Source organism: Phyllobates terribilis, unplaced genomic scaffold (genome assembly GCF_046119375.1).
Source record: "Phyllobates terribilis strain yellow unplaced genomic scaffold, ASM4611937v1 Scaffold_8__6_contigs__length_399053987, whole genome shotgun sequence".
In the NCBI taxonomy this organism is placed as follows: domain Eukaryota; kingdom Metazoa; phylum Chordata; class Amphibia; order Anura; family Dendrobatidae; genus Phyllobates; species Phyllobates terribilis.
Genome location: NW_027362768.1, coordinates 286,385,099 through 286,392,779, shown reverse-complemented (window position 1 = coordinate 286,392,779; position 7,681 = coordinate 286,385,099).

The following is a 7,681-nucleotide window of genomic DNA, read 5'->3' as shown; positions in this document are numbered from 1 at the left end:
TGGCCCGGGCCCAAAACTGTCGGGGTTCGCCCTAAGTCCGGAAGGACTTTTTCGGAACTTAGAGGCCGGTTCGGGTTGGGGGTATAGTGAGAGTTGGGGTAGTGTATGTGTTATTATGTGTTACTCATGATTTAAGTGTTGTGTGTTATTTCATATGGTTTATGTGGTTTACATTTTGTTATATGTATTTTGCTTCTGCATCTCTGGTTTTTGCTACGGCAGAATCAGGTGTAAGTGTGGAGGAAGTTTGAGGTATGTTTGGATAGGCTGTGGTTGTATGGTGGTTGTCAGGCAGGTGGGGTCCCTTGTATATACATTGTTTATGTATCGGTTATATTGCTGGAAATTGTTTTCGTTACTTGTACTAGTTTGTGTTTTTACATTTATAATAAAATAGAGTTCCAGCTCCAGTAGCGTCCACTAAAGCTGCTGCAGTTAAAAAGCTTTTATAAGGATCGAGCTTGGCGGTCCACCGCAAGGCGTCCTACCGCCAGTCCCAGCCCCTGTGCCTTGGGGTGCCTCCCCGATGCTCTTCACTGAGTGTCCCGGGGGCCCGAACCATTTCCTTTGAAAAAATTAAGCGTCCAAACTACAGTTGGTGTAGCTTGCTTAACAGCTGGGATAATCCGCTGACTAGCAGACACTGCTACTAGGCGCAAAGTATTTCCTGGGCTAGATGCAGTTAAAAATTTGTAATTAGATACTCTCGTTGGATGCTGAGAAAGCATTCCATAGAGTCTCCTGGCATGCCATATATTATTCTCTTAAAAAGCTTGGGGTAGGGGTCTAGGGGACCCTTTTATAGCCAAAATCACGGCCCTGTATCACAATACGTCACCTAGGCTGAAGATAAATGGAACATTTTCATCACCTTTCATAATCACCAATGGGACAAGGCAGGGATGTCCTCTGTCCCCTCACTTATACATCCTAGTGACGGAGCACTTGCTCTCATCAATTCTCCATAGCCCCAATATTAGGTGGATTGAGGTTGGAGGCACCGGGTACAAGTGCTCTGCATTTGCTGATGATGTCCTAGTATATATCACTCAATCACATATATCCATCCCTGCTGTTATGGCTGAAATAGATCACTTTGTTACATGGTCAAATTTTAAAATCAATGCAGCGAAGTCTGAGGCCCTCGATGTCTCCCTCCCCAAATCCATACAGGATTCCATCCAGTCCAACTCTCCCTTTGCCTGGCCCTCACAGGGTATCAAATACTTAGGAATTCGTATTCATAGAGACCTCTCCCGTCTATGTTATCTTCATTTTGAGCCCTTTATTGAACTACTCCATACAGACCACAGTTGGCAAGTTAGAACTGTAAGATTCACTACGTGAACCACTGGTGTTTTGTGGAAAAGACTGACTTCAAAACTGTTTTGTTCACCGATGAGTGCCGTGCAGCGCTCGATGGTCCAGATGGATGGAGTGGAGGATGGCTGGTTGATGGACACCCCACGCAAACACGGCTACAATGCCAACAAGGAGGAGGTGGAGTAATGTTTTGGGCTGGAATCATGGGGAGAGAGATTATCGGCCCCTTTAGGATCCCTGAAGGGGTAAAGATGAACTCCATAATGTATGTGGAGTTTCTCAAACAGCACTTCCTGCCATGGTTCAAGAAGAAGAACCGTGTATTTCGCAGCAAGATCATTTTCATGCACGATAATGCACCGTCTCATGCTGCACATAACACATCTGCATCTCTGGCTGATATGGGCATAAAAGGGGACAAACTTATGGTGTGACCCCCATGCTCCCCTGACCTCAACCCCATTGAGAACCTCTGGAGCATCATCAAATGAGTGTCTATGATGGCGGGAGGCAGTTCACATCTAAGCAACAGCTCTGGGAGGGTATTCTGTCCTCATGCAAAACAATTGAAGCAGAAACCATCCAAAACCTGACAAATTCAATGGACGAGAGAGTTCAGAAGCTCCTTTCGAACAAGGGGTCCTATGTGCAAATGTAACATCACCTAGAATAAAGTTTTGAGTTGAAAACTGTTTGATTTCAGTTTCTAATAACCTGCTAATGCTTATAATTTCAAAAATGACCATTTTTTGTTCTTTATTAAAATGAAAAGGTTGATCGAAGAGTGTGCGGGATCTAAGAGTGTGGCAACCCAGTAGTCAGGATTATTTCAAATTCTGACAATCTGAGGGTCATGTTGCAGGTAGTGCAGCAAGAAGGCACTCATGTGTCTTGCGCATCTAGGAGCCCCAAAATTATTTTCCAGGCTAGATGCAGCTAAAAATTATTACTGATTTGAAAATCTGGTGGAGCTTAGTATAGATGGCCTAATAGAATCAGTACTGCAAACTGCTACAAGGCCCAAATTATTTTCCAGCCAAGATACAGATAAACATGATTAGTAATTTTAAATCTGGTGGAGTTTAGTATAGATGGCCTAATAGAATCAGTACTGCAAACTGCTACAAGGCCCAAATTATTTTCCAGCCAAGATACAGATAAACATGATTAGTCATTTTAAATCTGGTGGACTTTAGTATAGATGGCCTAATAGAATCAGTACTGCAAACTGCTACAAGGCCCAAATTATTTTCCAGCCAAGATACAGATAAACATGATTAGTAATTTGAAAGCTTAAAACGGTTGGTGAGGTGATTTTAACAAATCATCAAGCTTTTACTCTCCCCAGGATGACACAGGGGTAGAAAAGTCGTTTCGGATCCATGATTTGTTCATCTTTATGAACGTGAGTCTGTCTACATTATCAGTGGAGAGCCGCGTGTGCTTATCTGTCAGCACACCACCAGCAGCGCTGAACACACGTTCAGACAGAACGCTGGCTGCGGGACATGATAAGATCTCCAAGGCGTAAGTGGCGAGCTCCGGCCATTTATCCAGATTGGAAGCCCAAAAAGAGCAAGGGTCCAGTGACACAGTCATGGCTTCAATGTTTACTTGGAGATACTCCTGTACCATCGTCTCTAGGCGTTGACTATGTGTCAGACTTCTTGTCTCCTGTGGCCTTGCAAAGGATGGGCTAAAAAAGTGGTGAAATGATTCCGCAAAATTGATGTTACCAGCAGATACTGTGTTTCTGTTACGTTTTGAGTGCTGAACACTCGACGGTCCCACGGTTGGCAAGTTGGAACTGTGAGATTCACTACGTGCACCACCAGTGTTTTGGGGAAAAGCACATGTAAGATTTTGCAACAGTCTCTGCTGATACTCCTGCATGCGTGCATTTCTTTCTATGGCAGGAATAATTTCTGCAAATTTACTTTTCTACCGGGGATCTAACAGTGTGGCAACCCAGTAGTCAGGATTATTTCTAATTCTCACAATTCGAGGGTCATGTTGCCGGTAGTGCAGCAAGAAGGCACTCATGTGTCTTGCGCATCCAGGAGCACCAAGTCCCAGTTGTATTGGTGGCGAGGTAACAATCATGCTTCCTTCCTCTGCCCTCTCCCCCCAACCTCGCACAACAGAAATGTGATCAAGGTCTCCCTCATCTGATGAGTCTTCCATCAGTTCGTCCTCCACTTCTTCCTGGGCTCCTGCACCTTCCTCACTAGTTTGGCTGCTACCATGCGCCCTGGTAAATCCTTCTCCCCCACCCTCACATGCCTGCCGCCTTGGTGCTGCCGACCGTCTGGACCTTGCAGATGTTAGCCCTTCCGCATACAACTCCTCCTCCTCTACTTCCTCCACCTCCTCTTGTGCCACCACCTGACTCCGAATTCTGTTTAACATGTGCTCCAGCATGTAAATCACCGGAATAGTCATGCTGATAATGGCATCGTCAGCACTAAACATCTTCGTCGCCATTTCAAAACTGTGCAGAAGGGTGCATAGGTCCCTGATCTGAGACCACTCCTCCAGCGTGATTTGCCCCACCTCTGGATCTCGTTGGCCCAGGCTATACGTCAGAACGTATTGCACCAGGGCTTGTCGGTGCTGCCACAGTCGCTGCAACATGTGCAGAGTTGAATTCCACCGAGTAGGCACATCGCATTTTAGCCGGTGAAGTGGCAGGCCCAACGACTTCTGTAGAGATGTAAGTCGCTGAGCTGCGGGATGCGAACAGCGGAAGTGAGCACACAGCAACCGTGCATTCTGCAGAAGGCCATCTAGTCCAGGATAGTGGGCTAAAAATTGCTGGACAACCAGGTTCAACACGTGAGCCATACAAGGCACGTGTGTGACATTGCCCCGGCGAGGGGCTGCACCCAGGTTTGCAGCATTGTCGCACACGGCCTTCCCTGGTTTCAGATCCAGTGGAGACAACCATTCTTGAAACTGGTTCTCCTGAGCTGACCACAACTCCTCAGCTGTGTGACTCACATTTCCCAGACATTTGAACGTAAAAACCGCCTGATGACGTTGAGCCCTGCTGCCATCATAGTAAGGAGGTATGCAGGATCCCTTCTGCGCAGTTAGAAAGCTTGTGGCATGACCAGACAGGCTTTGGGTGCAGGTGGAGGACCGAGAGGAGGTTGAGGAGGCAGAAGCAGTAGAGGAACTTTGAGATAAAGAGGATTGACGCACAACTCGTGGGGACGGCAAGACTTGGACAGCAGCCCCTTGTCCTGCTGTCACCATAGTTAGCCAGTGCCCAGTCAGCGACATGTAACGCCCCTGTCCATGCCTACTCGTCCAAGTGTCTGTGGTGAAATGCACCCTGTCACACACAGAGTTTCTCAAAGAAGCGGTGATGTTGTGTGCGACATGCTGGTGGAGCGCAGGCACACCTTTCTTTGAGAAGTAGTGCCGACTGGGCATCTGGTACTGGGGCACTGCGACGGACATAACGTCTCGAAAATCCTCTGTGTCCACCAGGCGGAAAGGCAGCATTTCTGTAGCCAAGAGCTTGCAGATGGTGAAATTCAACCTCTTAGCTTTCTCATGGCTAGGAGGAAATGGTCTTTTACTTGTCCACATCTGAGGGACCGAGGGCTGGCTGTTGTGCTTAGACGGGGTTGAGAAGGGTGTCCCCAGCAAACTGCCGGTCTGTGAGGTAGATGCAGGCGGACATGTTAGGTTGCTTTGATCCAAAGGTGGTGCTATCTATGTCGGACAGCGTTGAACACCAGCTGGTGTTTCCACCTCCAAAGAAAATGATCACCTGCCAATCACGCTGGCTGTTGCGGGTAAAGAGGTGGCAGGTCTGCGTCCCAAAACAGGTGTGACTGCTGTCCCCCCAGTCACAGAGGATGAAGAGGCCGCGGATGCACAAGATGTGGCAGACGGTGGTTGGCTCGGCCGGCTAGGACGCATTGTAGCACAGTGAGCTTCCCACTGCAACTTATGCTTCATATCCATGTGCCGGTTCATGCATGAAGTACTCAAACTATGTATTTTTTGGCCTCTACTTAGCTTTTGCTGACAAATGTTACAGATAACACGAGTTGGGTCATCCTTATCGATCTGAAAAATGCCCAGGCTATGCAAGGCTTATCACCCATGCGACCTGAAGAGCCACCGCGACTTGTGGTCAGAGACAGAGTTGTGTTTGAGGATGCAGTTGTTGACGTGCTTCCAGCAATACGTCTCTGTCCAGGAAGGCGCAACCTGACCTCGTCGTCACTAGCTTCCTCCGCCACCTCCTCTGCTGACCTCATCGACTGGCTGACTATGGGTTGACAGTAAGTGGGATCTCCAACCTCGTCAACATCACCCTGTGTGTTATCACACCCGTCATCCTCAGAGCCAACCTCTTCCTGCCCTGAAAAAAAACTAAAGTTGTCGCTCCAATCAGGTATTTGAGTCTCATCATCGTCTTCCTCATTGTCTCCACCAACAGGAGTTACAGTTTGGGAACGAGGGTCTACATTATGGTCAGAACCTTCTGCGACTGGTCCTGGATCCGACTCATAAAGATTCTGGGCATCAGTGCAGATCATTTCCTCGTCTGGATTCACTGAAGCTCTGGAGCCGACCTCTGATTCCCAGGCTTTAGTATGAGTAAACAGCTCTGCAGACTCAACCATCTGTTCTACCCCATACTCAGACGGCAGCTGGAGACTTGGGAGCTGTGAGGAAGCAAATGCGATTGGGGTGACACCTCTGAGGACTGGAGTATTTGTGATGTTGAAGTTGAGATGGAGGAGAGCCCACTTAAAGGAGCACTTGACATCCGTTGAAGCACCTGCTGTTTTTGTGCCTCATCTGGAATTTGTAGCGATTGGCGTGGCCGTAAGAAAGGGATCTTATCACATTGTCCGCTAAAATAAGTAGACATCTTAGTTTGGCTGGAAGATGGTCTTTCTTCTGCAGATGTTACTGTTGCTTTAACACCTACCCCACAGACACAACCTTTTTTTTCCTCCCCAACACGCCTATTCCCCTTTCCACCAGCAGCAGGCCTTTTTCCATTCATTTTGGTGGTTAACTATTTGACAACTCTGGAGTTGTTTGCACAAAAAACAATGGATGTGAACTGAGCAGAGCTGAGTGGCCAAACTGTGGTATTGGCCCAAAAGTATTGGCTGGGTTAGATGCAGCTAAAAATTATTTTGAATTTGCAACCTGGTGGAGGTTAGTATAGATGGACTAATAGAACAAGTCCCACACACTGCTACAAGCCGAAATATTTTTTCAGAGCTAGATGCAGATAAAAATTATATTGAATTTGCAACCTGGTGGAGGTTTGTATTGATGGACTAATAGAACAAGTCCCACACACTGCTACAAGCTGAAATATTTTTTCAGAGCTAGATGCAGATAAAAGTTATATTGAATTTGCAACCTGGTGGAGGTTAGTATAGATGGACTAATAGAAAAAGTCCCACACACTGCTACAAGCCGAAATATTTTTTCAGAGCTAGATGCAGAAAAAAATTATATTGAGTTTGCAACCTGGTGGAGGTTAGTATAGATGGACTAATAGACCAAGTCCCACACACTGCTACAAGCCGAAATATTTTTTCAGAGCTAGATGCAGATAAAAATTATATTGAATTTGCAACCTGGTGGAGGTTAGTATAGATGGACTAATAGATCAAGTCCCACACACTGCAACAAGCCGAAATATTTTTTCAGAGCTAGATGCAGAAAAAAATTATATTGAATTTGCAACCTGGTGGAGGTTAGTATAGATGGACTAACAGAACTAGTCCCACACACTGCTACAAGCCGAAATATTTTTTCAGAGCTAGATGCAGATAAAAATTATATTAAATTTGCAACCTGGTGGAGGTTAGTATAGATGGACTAACAGAACTAGTCCCACACACTGCTACAAGCCGTAATATTTTTTCAGAGCTAGATGCAGATAAAAATTATATTGAATTTGCAACCTGGTGGAGGTCAGTATAGATGGACTAACAGAATAATGCTATGCCCAAAAGGTTTTACTTCACTAGGTGCAGTAAAAAAATTGGATTCTATACACAGGTGGTGTAGCTTGCAACACAGATAGGCTACTCCACTGACTAACACACACTGCAAGAGGCCAAAAAGGATTTGCTTTGCTAGATTTAGCCAAATGCTGTGAAAAAAACTTGCACAGCACTGACACAGACCTGCCTGGCAAAAAGTGATAGGAACTGATGTAACCTAGCCCTCAAAATGACTGCAATTACAATTAGTCTTTACTCCCAACCTATGTATTTAAGAGCACAGACCTGCCTGATAAAAGTGATAGGAACTGATGTAACCTAGCCCTCAAAAGGACTGCAATTACAATTAGTCTTTACTCCCA